Here is a 12,724-nt window from a genome sequence, read left to right on the forward strand (position 1 = left end):
TATTGTAGGTTTTTTTTTTTTTCATTTTCTAAAAGTCCTCAAAAGAGAAGGCAGGTTCAATTCGAATAAGGTTATGGTTGTGCCCTAAAGGGATTTTTATCACATTGGTAAAATAACAAGAATTGTAAATAGATTTTAAGTATCGAAAAACCTGGCAATAAAAAGGCAAATGTAATACTGATATTTGGAACATGTATTTATCTTGTCATCGGATGATATTCATAGATCAAATTGATAATAAGATTTTAGTTTTCTGTAATCAAACCCTATGAAACATTAATTAAAGGGGTATTCAACAAAGCTATCTCCTTGAGAACCCATCGCTGCTTGATATCTTATTAAAATATATAAAAATAGAAAGACAAAAAGAGGACATGAACTTCAAAGGAATACATAAATGAATATCTACAAAGGACCTAATATTGAGCAAAAGTTAAACCTACTTACATCTGCGTGTCTATTCATTAAGGGTCCGTTTGGCAGCGGGAATACAAGTGGAATAGGCATATGTATATTCTCAAAATTTTCAATTCTCTGTTTGGATGCACCGAATCGGAATAGGAATAAAATTGGAATATGTATTTCAATTTTGGCCCAAAATTGAAGATTTGTTAATCCACCAAAATAGATGGAATAGGAATACGTATTCCTATTCCAATTTTTTTAATTTTAGAAAACATAAATTTTTGAATCTGTGTATTACACATCAAATTCTGGGTGAACCAAACAAGAATAAGAATACGTAACCTCATTTTCTATTCAAAAATAAGTATTCCAGAATAGGTATTCCTATTCCCGTTTTTATATTCCCGCAGCCAAACGGGCCCTAAAGAATATAAAGGGAGCAATCCGCTGAATCCTGCGCCTTTCTAGAATTAACTCAATTGACTATGCATATGAGATTTATCGCCTTGGTTGTAGTGACCTAGTTGCATATTGGACTCCTCTAACATCACATGATGTGGAGAATCCTAGTTGACATTAAGACTGAGTCATTAGTGGCAGCACAAATGTGTTTTATGTGCTAAGCGATGCGTCACAGACACAAAGTCATAAATGAAGAATTTGAAGACTTAGTCATTTGCGAAATATTTGAATGGCCAGAAGGTAAACTAGGAGGTAAATAAGGCTAAAAAGCACTACACATTGCATATGCGATGGTGAGGAGAAATCTGCTGACATGATCAAACGCACTCTAATTTTTGCTTTTTGCATGAGACAGCTGATTGTGTGTGAGACACTAAATGCATTTATTTTGGAGCCTGAGCTCCATAGGAGAACCCTATCGGCTTAACAAGGTAATTATAATGTTACTACCCTTCGGCGCTCATGTTCCTTGTCGAGCTAATGGTCACATGTGAGGGCTTCAACATTTCCATCTCTGCTTAACACTGCCCGGCAATCTCCACCACCATCAGGCCGTCATGCAGCATGTCCCGCTGCTAATATACTGATCCAGAGGAGATCAGCAACATTTGGTCTAGAGAGATCTTGACAGGCAGTGTCCAGAGGACTATGTCTTTCGGAATGCCTCCAGTGAGGCTATTAAAGGACAGATAAAGATGCCCCAATGCTGTGCTCTCACGATGCCCTTTCAGAATGTTGCCTTGTAGAGAATTATTTGACAAAACCAGTTTATATATTATTCGTGAGGATACGACAGCGACAGAGGCGTAATTGGGTAGTTTGAAAATAGATTGATCTCGCAAAAATTGAGCATATTTGAGGGCTCAAAAGGGACGTACACGCCGAATGGCAAAGAAAAACGTGAAAAGCAACGCCGTTGCCGGGGATCGAACCCGGGTCACCCGCGTGACAGGCGGGAATACTCACCACTATACTACAACGACCTTGCATAAAATCTCGCAATAGTAGAAAAAATATTTTAATTTCCGGCCACTTCAATGTTGCGTAAATCTGACCAAATTCTTGCCTCTGTATGGTCCTCTTAATTCCTAAGCACTTCAGTCCAGAGAGCTTTTTAAGTCAAAGAAAAAGAAGCGTCCACCAGCAAATTTGATTTTTATATCTTCCGATCCTAAATCTTGATGCTCGCTCCTAATATTAATTCGTATTTATTGTTTTTTGACTTGTTCTGTTGAGAGATCTATAAAATTCAACCGTCGTTGTAGTATAGTGGTGAGTATTCCCGCCTGTCACGCGGGTGACCCGGGTTCGATCCCCGGCAACGGCGTCTTTTTGTTTTGACGTGCTGCACTGTTTCGGGAAATCAAAAGTTTTAAGCATTATAAGTCTTTTTTGAGACTTACAACCGCCCTGGACAGAGACTAAACTTGGTTGTGTACATCTTAACAAATTCGAATGCTTTTATTTGTTATGGAGCTTTCCCCTGGCTGAGTTTTTGAAGCGGTTCATGCATCTAATTTTTTAAGAGTGAGCATAATAAATTAAATTATTAGTTTTAGTGCATTTTATGTTGTTATTTTGAAAGAATAGCTGCTGCTCTTGTCGGAGATGAGTTCTGTACAGTGCACAAAAAGTAGCTGTGAAGTATGTAAATACAAATGTAGTTTTCCTCGTGAATTTTCATGACAAAAATTATTTAAGCACAAATGTAAAACAGAAATACATAAATATCATGCCAAAAATTATTAGGACAAAAATCAGATCCCAGAGAAGTTATTCCCATTAATGTTGGCTCCGCTGCTTCTGTTCTAATTTTCATGGTCCCCTCTCAAGAGAACTCCTGCAATGGAGTACAAATAAACAATCTTTTCAGAATCTTCAATCTCCGGAAATAAAATGGATGAATGTCTCTGCCAGAACTAAGGGAATTGACTTTTAAAAATCATGTTGTTCAGGTTTTCTGTTGTCTGGTTGTCTGGTTGTCTTTCACAATGTACCTTTTTCTTTGTACAGGTTTGGGATCCTTTGGGATCCTACTCGCCCCATTAAAAACATCATACTGTCTAATAAAGTAATTTAAGTCTTCCAAAAATAAATCAGCTATACTCAATATTTATGGCTTTCTTTAAGTCCTTCAAATTGTTAGCAAAGTGGAATTTTTATACATGCATTTTATTATTATTATTATTTATGAAGTATTTTATTATTATATTTATTTATTACACTCAAAGATTACCATTGTTTATAGACTCTTGTCTTAAAAATACATATATTTATTCATATGAACAAGAATGAAATAAAATTATTACCTTAAATTAGAATATGGGTGTTCATATTCTATAAATAATACAAGTATTATATATATATATGTGTGTGTACACACACATATATACATATATACATACATGTGTATATATGTGTGTATATACGCGCGCGTGCGCACATACACACACATATACAATGTCACCTTGTTGTTTCATTTTCCCACGATGGCTAAGGAAAAAGATATATTAGTGTCACAAGTCACAAGCTTTTTTTTCTCTCACCCCGCAAGAAGCATCCTATTCACAAATTGCATTTAAAGAAGAAGAATTGACCAATGTTCATTAGCCAGTCCCAACTCCATCTTTCATTAGTTGTCTCTGCACTTGATGTTCATTTAAATTTACCTTGTCAATACCGAAACAGTCTCCAACTAGCACAAATCATTGAAATTTATTGCCCTTCAACAAAGTCGAGTTGGAGGAAAAAGATTTACCAAACATACTTCCTTATTGAGGTCGTATTCTCAGTAAGTTATTTATTTTACTTCCACGTTAATGATCAATATCTTATCATGCATTGTATAAGACATCCAGTCGGCCCTTAGTTGAAATATGTAAAGTTTGTGTGCACGAGGTTGAAACTACGGGTGACATCAAATGCATATGTCCTTGAGATTGTGGAAGCCTACCCTTGGCTGAAAATGTGTCTATCTACATATAAAATCAAAACCTTTCTTTCCCTCTTTCTGAAATTTGAAGGCAAAAGATATTATTTTTCATAATTAAGCAATATATTTAATGTAATGTAGAAAGTTACATGAGGGATCATCAAGGATAGCCAAGAATTGATGAGATGAGTGGTGTAATCAATACGGGTTGGACGAATTGATATTCTTGCAACAAATAGAAAGATGTATCATAATTATGAAGAATTACAAAAGAATTTTAAATCAGTAAATCTAAATAGCTCATGGTGAGAACAGGATATTGGTCATCTCTGTCAAGTCGAATGGTGGGGATCAGACACATAGTGTCCTTGGAAATCCTTGGCCAAGGTAGGTTTAGTGGCGAATGATGTTGTCATGATCCCAAGAGGTCAAGATAGCTCATAGTCAGATAGATACTCTGTTGTGGGGGGGGGTGTTGCTTGCATCCTAGTCAACTATGTAGTTGACAACTCTAACACTAGGTTGATCAGGTGGCCGGATGAGATAGTGTACACATGCCTTATTTTGCGTGGGGTTGGGTCATTCTCAATGGAGAATGAGTGGGGATTACACTAGGTCCATGATTGAGAGGTTAAGCCTCTGTCAATGCCTCTCCTCTCCTCCAATGCCTAGACTTGCACATGACATATCAGTTCGTACTTCTCTTGACATGGTGTGATCTAAAACCTTTATGGTATTTTTTTATTTCCTTTCAGTCTAGCTATACATCTTGTGCAATTACTTTCCTGTTCATATGAAATGGTAGTTAGAATTTCACAGTTAGATTTTATTTTACTTAGCATGCATAATATAGTTAGTTAACCTATTTTGATCATTCTTTCTAGTTTATCAAAAGATAGTTACATCTCTCAATTGGTAGTTAAGATCTTATCATGAGAATGGAGTTAAAAATTATTTTATGTTATTCCTTCATGTGAATGAGTAGCTAGCTCCATTTTGTTCGATAAAAGAAAGAGTATTTCAAGGTTTTTAGTTTTTTGAAAATTTGGTTGTTACAAACTATGATTTCTATAAATTTTTAATTCTATTATTTTCAGCCTCTACAAGTTACTCTTTGCACTGCATTTTTATGGAAGGCAAAGTGGATGCATGCATAACTTGCGAAACTTACATAATTACTGATTGGTGCAAAATAAAATCCCCTTGAAACACCAAACACATTCTTGAAGGAAAGATTTGTGATAGAATTGAAATATGTGAAAGCTGAAACCTAGTTAGAAATGTGATGGTAGTTGTACCTTTCTAAATGCTTGATACCACTTGATGCAAGTTGTACACTTCCTAAGCCCCTTGAGAATTCCACGTGTTCTATGTAAAATAAAATCAGGGTTATCCATTTGTTTTAGTCAAGCTGTAACAATTGATGCCTATGAAAACCTACACCTTAACACTATCACTTAACGTACAACAAAAATGAAGACCTACTCTTAATGCACCTTATCACACCAATTGGAGAACATTGAACAATAAACACAAATTCAATTTACATATGGCATATTGTTACATGCAAGAACTTGTGCTTCCCTTGTCACGTCACAATGCATACTCAACTCCTCAATTGTGAACACACCACCTGTCCCTCCATCTCTTTGAACTCTTCCTCCCACATAACCTTGCCAGTAACCCATGGCCGCTCATTTCTCACATGAAACTTTTCTTCTATTGTTACTCACACATACAACCTCTTTGTCTTGCCACACTACCCAATTGATCTTGTGCATGCTCTTCACCTACTTTATCTTTCTACTAGATAATAGATTGTCCCTTTTCTTGAAAATGGTCTTAGCCTCAACTCTTTGCCCAAAACTAAAGGAACAAATAGATACCAATAGAATGGGTCTAGGTAGGTGCTCTATGAAAGACCCCTGAATTTTAAGGGTACCACTCCCCTCTAGAATGATTTTCAATCTATTCTAGTCCTACAACTAACTTGAAGGTATGCTCTTTAACCCGAGAGCAATAGAGGAAGAACCAAGTAGCCTATAACTATAGGATATTCAAGTAGATTTTAGGACTATCTCCAAATTACTGTCTACTTCTACATGCATCTAAACTAACTAAATGAAAACATAATGAAAACTGGAATCGTTCCTGACCTAAATGGATCATAGTCCATGTGAAAACCACTATCAGTGACTTCCCAACTAGTTCACATTCCAATCCTCAAACAAACCAACAAGCCTGGCTCGACAGTAAGGTGATAATGAAAGAATCAAAGTGACAATTAGTCATGAGAATTGCTTACCCCAATAAGCTATGAAGACTCAGACAAGTACCAACCCTTTCATCAATCAACCCTTTCTCGACAACTTTGAGTCTCACTCAGTTGTCCCAACTACCAGGGGGAGATTGCAAAGAAAACTATTGATCTTATTTACTTCTCAAAAAGTTGCATTTATAGGCCCTTTAGAATTGGCTAGTTACATTTCATGATTACCACATAGAGCATAGACGTTTTCTAAAAATAGGATTGACTGATCAATCATCCGTTACAAAGCCTTAACCTATGAGGAGAACGCCAAATATGGCCAAAATATTAGAAAAAAAGAGAGGAAGAAGGGGTGACACTTGTCACATCTTGCAAGGAGAATGTAACATTTTTGAAAGAGCACTAGTTCTTCTTTGGAGTTATGGATTTAGCTCTATAGGCTTTCATTGCATCAGTTACATTCTTTAGCTCCATGATACCTGGAATGAGGATATTCTCAACTTTGCTGAATAGATTGGAACCAACCCCGCTACAATGAGAAAGAAGAGAAGATATAGAAGAATAAGGAATCCCAGAATTGATTTGTTCATGACAAGTGTCCACTTGAGATCTCATCCTACTACTATTACAAAGCATCTCTCAGCTTTCCTCTTTCCATTGATATACAATACTCATATATTTGAATCAAAATTAGGCCCTTTCCAAGCCTAGTCAAACCTTGGTTGACTCTTCTTGACATGTGGCCTTCTCTGATTGTTCGCCTGATCCCTCTCACCAACTTTGTCATATTACACCCGAATGCTTCGCCATGTCATTGCCACATGGCATTATCTTGCTACTTCTCATCTATGATAGCTCTAGCTTGCGATTGCGCAAGATTTTGACACGTGAAGCCTCCTGCACAGTCACTTGGCAAAAAAGCGTAACTCCAGAAGTCTTTAGATTTGGCCATACGATGTTATGCTTAATTGTGCATGGACATACACCTTTACGCTTTCCTCTTTGGACGTAACATTGTGACCACCCTTAAGTTGCACTTGCGCTCATACACCTTCCTTTTTGGACATAAGCTCGGGAGACATAAAACCTTATCATAAAATCCTTTACGAACTTGCATTCACTGCCTTGGTCATATCTTTGAATGATTTTTCAGGTCAATTTTGATCCTTTTAATTTTTGGCTCGAAATGTATTTGAGTGTGGACAAGTGTCATATTCCAGATAATTTCTTCAAAACTTTTTGTCCTTCAACATTTAGGCTCGAAACACAACTAGAGCCATTCGATCTTTGTTGATTGAACTGTGTGTAACACTTGTTAAGGATGCCAATGCCATAATAGATGTTACGTCAAGTATGCCACATGTCCTCTTTCTAGAGAATATGTGAATACAAGATGACTGTTGCCCAAAACTGACTGAAAATTCATTTGGAGTTGTTGATCTTAGCTTTGCTGGATGATAAGGATGAATTGATGATCTGGGCCCGCAACTTATTAGGTGGAAGGAGATCTACAGCTCTCACTATGCCATGAAGATCAAAGAGTTTTCATCTTGCTAGAGTAGCAAAGCAAGGGCCATTGAATTTAATCGCTTAACCACTTCACTTGGTTCAATGAGGATCCATTGCCACGTGGATCTTTATGACTGGAGATTTGACTCTTTAATGCTTAGTCACACAAATCCTTACTTATATGATATTTGACTTTTCTTCTTCCTGACATGGCTGATCACGATTTGATCTGGACAGTTGCTCTGATCACATCAACGACCCGAAATGCATCACCAACTTTTGACTATGCTTTCCATGCTTTGTTCAATTGGTTGCTTCTTCATTGCTCTGGCTCTGGATCTTCATGGAATCTTTTCCTCTAATGTACACAAAATTAGTTCTTCACTTCAAGCAGGTTCTGAGCATGGATAGATGTATCGATAGAGCTCATTTAGTTTTCTTCTCATCTTAGGAAAAGCTTGACACTTTCCCACCCATCCTAGAATCACCTAGTTGACTGATAGTGTTTGACTTGCTCTATTTTGCACATGGGTAGGCTCACAGGGGAAGATTAGAAGAAATGCCATCCTAATGGCAGTCTAGACTTGACTTGACATATTTTGCATTAGATTACCATTCACTTAGGAGCTCAAAATTGGGAACCTAAAGTACACCAACACTTTCTTACAACATCTTCCCTTCATTCATGTCTTTTCTTAGCTCCTTGGGCATTTGCATCTATTGTATTGTATGCAACTCTCTTTCTTGACTATATCTAAGCCTCGACGATTTTCTCATAGCTTTCCTATTATTCCTCATCAATTAAACTCCTTGTAGCTTGTCAAATTGATAACTCCTTTCAATTGCTATTCCTTTTTCTATCACACTCCATCCTAGGGGTCTTGTCCAACTCTCTTCTTTAGCTTATAATGAACAAAATCACCTCAGTTCCTTGTCTTCTATATTCTCACACACCCTTTATTGCCATCTGCACACCTCTTCCATTAATCCTACCAAAATTCTTGAGCATTCAAACTCATCTACCTCATCATCCTCTTCTATCATGCTATTAATATTTAACCGCCAACATTCTATCTAGATCTCTTTGATGTCTCACATAAGCATTATTTTGTACACTTAGGCTTCTAGTAAATGTTGAAAGGGTACAATAATCCCCTCAATGACTCCTTCCAACTCATTCATGCTAATCTTCATCCTACATTCTCCCTTGCACAATTAATACACATTTGCAACCTCTTCACTATCCTTGCAACATCTTTGATATTAGCGATATATGTCCATTCTTATCAATTGTGGTCTTTATTTATTTTTGTTAAAATTTTGCAACCATTTGTACTACCATCACCCCTTTCCTTGAGAAACTCTCCGTGTTGTTGCTTCAACCAACTTGTCACTAAATCATAGCCTTAAATGGCCACTCAAACCAGCCTAGCTACCAATTGTTTTCCCCACAATATCATTGCTCCTTTGCGATCCCTCTATTAATACTCTTATATTGTCTTTGTCACCTCCTTACAACTATTTGGGCTCTTCCTTGACCCTTTTGTGCACAACACACCAATGTCGTCAATATACATCCTACTACAATACATCAAATTCTATCTATGTCAACATCAATAGCCACTACTTCCATCCTCACCTCCTCATCTTAAAACCCCTTCTTGTTTCACCATCAGTACTCCATTAGCAACCATGCACTCTCCATTACATAATACAAACCTTTGTCAAACTTGCATCTTCCTACTCAATATAAAAGAACTCTCACCATATCATCTTACTGTATATGTAACTATAACATTATGACTTCCTTCTCATGTTGCCTTCTCAACTCACAACCTCTTGTTGCTAAAAGTTCTCATATTCTTGACATGTCTCACTTCCTTTACTACAATTTACCATTGCTTCAAGGGAAAAACTTTAATTGCTTCAAGGATCATCTTCTTCAACTCTGACTTATTGTTGCTGCAAGTAATCCAATCCCCACACTCTTCTCTCCTACATGTATCTTGGATGCAAGTAGCCATATTTGCTACAAATGCCTCTACAGTATGGCAGCTCCTTCACCAATGGCGTAAATGAAAAGCATTAATGATTGTTAGTGGAAACCATCTATGTCTTCAAGTGCAAGAAATCTTATAAATTATAACTTTGTGCCTCTAATTTGTGTCAATTGTTAAGATCCATGATGCTACTAAATCATGTATTAGGTAATAAAATATGTGAGCCCCTTTTTTTGATTGCTTAGAGATTTTTTTAGTTTCTTCCTCTTTTGACACCTCATCAGAATCAACATCCTTTGCTAATGCTACCCCCAACCTCTTACCTACTGCACTCTTGTGAACCTATACATATTGCTATAGAATCTTATCCTTGAATTTTTCTTCCTTTTCTTCTTGTCTCTTTGCAGGTTCTGATCCACTACTAGCCATCCATCTCCTTTTTCTCCCGTCTTTTCTCCCAATGCAGTCTTTTATATTCATATCTTCCAAATATTTGTATAAACAAGCCTCCTCCTCAAGTGTGAGCTTCTCCTCCTATGGGCTCAACTCTATACTCATGATGAACAACTATGACTCCATCATCTGCTCCTCTTCTCTAACCTCGTTGGATGTTACTTGTATCTTTCACACAACATCATGCACATTTGTTTGCTTTACCCACTCTCAATCCTACTCAAACCTAGAGTTGTACCTTATTTTGATACTTGTCAAATGGGAGTGAACTCTATCAAGTACTATGGTACTACTTGACATAAGTTGCATCCTATCTTGCAACCACACAAGAAGCCCATGCACAGTACTTAAGAAAGTAAAGTAGGTTTATTTTAGCAGCTCATGCCTATGATAGCCTACACATTGAGACCACTACCCAACTTCCAGTAAATACACACAACAATAAAGAGCTACCATCTTCATGCACGTTATCACACATATTGGACACCACTGAATAACGAAAATAAAAAATAGCTTTGTTACATGTAAAATATTTCTTTCTTTACATGCAAGAACATGTGTTTCTCCTATTCACACCCACACACATGAACACTTAACTCCTTGCTTATATGCACACTCTTATCCCCTCTCTCTCTCAGATAACCTTTCAACCTACACATGACCACTCACTCACTCATTGCCCAATCAATCTCATGTCAACTCTTCACCTTCTCCAGCCTACTCACATCCACTTCCCTTCTTTTTGATACCTCTTTTCTCGACTCCTTGGGAAATTTCTTCTGCCTTACTCTTATTGGAACTATTCTTGCATACAACCAAGCCTCAAAAACTCTCCTAAAATTTCCCCCCGTCATGTCCCCTTTTCAAATAATTAAAAATAATAAACTTTGCTAAGGCAGGCAAGCTCCAAAAAGGTGAAGTTTCAACAAAAGGGGCTAATCTTTGGAAACCAATGGACTAATAAATTAAAATTATTATTAAATTATATTTTATTAACCCTTCTTGGACGTGAGTTAGGGTTATGCCCTCTTTTAAAGAGTTTGGAGACATTTTGGGCTCATTCCAGAACTTGATTTTCGCTTATTGCTTTGTTGTTCTTCAAAGACTGCCAAACCTGTGGAGAAGGGGACCCAAGGACGAGAGTTTGCAGGTTTCTAGGAAGGCTAAGGACGGGAGTTTGAAGCCATTCCATGTGCAAGCTCATGCTGAGTTTTCCTTTGTGCTGAACAGTGCAAATTTGTGGGTTTTCGGGTGTGTTTTTTGTAACAGTTTGGTGTTTCCAGTTGAGTATTTCATATCAATTTGGGTTGTTGCTGTATATCAGACATTAAGATGTTAAAATAGAGCTAAATATATGTATTTGGCTATGATTATACTTTTGTGATGGATTATTAGTGTTTTTGTGATGTTTTCGGCTATTTTGTGTTGTTTTCGGGAGCCCAATGAGCATAGTTTTTGTCCTACGTTTGTGAGCTGTTGTGTAAATGCTATACAGATCTAGAAATGTCATTTTGTAGGCCATTATGCTGTTGAAATTTCTATAAAAATGTCCATTTTTAGATTTATTAATAATATATAAAGTTGTGAAGTTTTTGGCACTATTTCGGACATACCCGATTTGGGGTTTATTGAGAAATTGGTGGATCTTTGTATTATTGGTTGTTTGATTTTAAAAATCTCATTAGAGGCTTGAAATATCATATAAAATAAGAAAAAGAGACATTTCAGTGGTATCAGAGCTATGATCTTGCCAACCTAAGGGTTTGTAGAAGTTTGCATGCAACTAAGTGAAAGAGAAAAAAGATATTTGCAGCGAGAAAAGAATAAAGAAATTTTGATCAAACCTCCAGTTGAAAGTAAAAGTACAAAATCCAAGGAAGGGAAAAGTATGGTTGATCCAGATGAGATGGCAAAGAAATTCTTCCAAGACATCCAAAATACTCAGAAGCAAACAGTGGATAGTTTGGCAGAAACTAGAGAGGCTTTGCGAATATTGACAGAAAAACTGCAAGGAGTTGCATCTATTAATGAGAAAGGGAGCACTTCAGAGGAGCCAAGAAATCTGAAATCCACACCATCTAAATCAACCAAAACTATTTTCTTGATTGCAGATGAGCCACCAGTACCGAATCCAGCCTTTAATCCCGTGGAAGAGGTTACAGGTAACTTGATTGCATTAAGAGCTACTTACAATGGCTTAGATGATGACTTTCATAGTTCGGTTCCTTTTAGAGAATATGTGGATATGATGAACACTTTGATGCCCAAGAAAGAGAACAGGAGGGAGCATGACATAAGTGGAAGAGAGCTCAAAAATAAAATAAGCAAGTTTACAACACCTACTTTTGATGGAACAAATAAAATTTCAGCTAGAGCATGGCTACAAAAATTACAGACTTTCTTCACACTTAACCCCATGAAGGAGAGTGATGCTGTTCAATTTGCAAGTCTACACTTGGAAGATGCAACCTATGATTGGTGGTATCATGGAATGACTACTCAAGGTCATGATCAGGTAACTACATTTGATGATTTCAGTCAAAGTGTGATAGATAGATTTGACCTCAAGGATGATGAAGAGTACTTTAAAGAATTGTCAAAGTTGAAGCAAACCAAATCAATTAATGAGTATATAGAAGAGTTTCAAAAAGTGGCTGTTATGGTACTTGATATGAGTGAGAAGAGGATTGTTTA

At 36.9% G+C, this 12,724-nt stretch overlaps 2 non-coding genes across 2 annotated transcripts; one reads left to right on the forward strand and one right to left on the reverse strand.

Moving 5' to 3' along the window:
• Positions 1-1,778: 1,778 nt before the first annotated feature.
• On the reverse strand, positions 1,779-1,850 carry TRNAD-GUC (transfer RNA aspartic acid (anticodon GUC)). Its single transcript has one exon. It is a non-coding gene; the product is annotated as a tRNA-Asp (tRNA).
• Positions 1,851-2,122: 272 nt separating this feature from the next.
• TRNAD-GUC (transfer RNA aspartic acid (anticodon GUC)) lies at positions 2,123-2,194 on the forward strand. The gene has a single exon. It is a non-coding gene; the product is annotated as a tRNA-Asp (tRNA).
• The last annotated feature ends 10,530 nt before the right edge of the window (positions 2,195-12,724 follow it).

This window comes from Cupressus sempervirens, chromosome 2, assembly GCF_028749045.1.
Source record: "Cupressus sempervirens isolate cs-2001-9-10 chromosome 2, ASM2874904v1, whole genome shotgun sequence".
NCBI classification, from domain to species: Eukaryota; Viridiplantae; Streptophyta; class Pinopsida; order Cupressales; family Cupressaceae; genus Cupressus; species Cupressus sempervirens.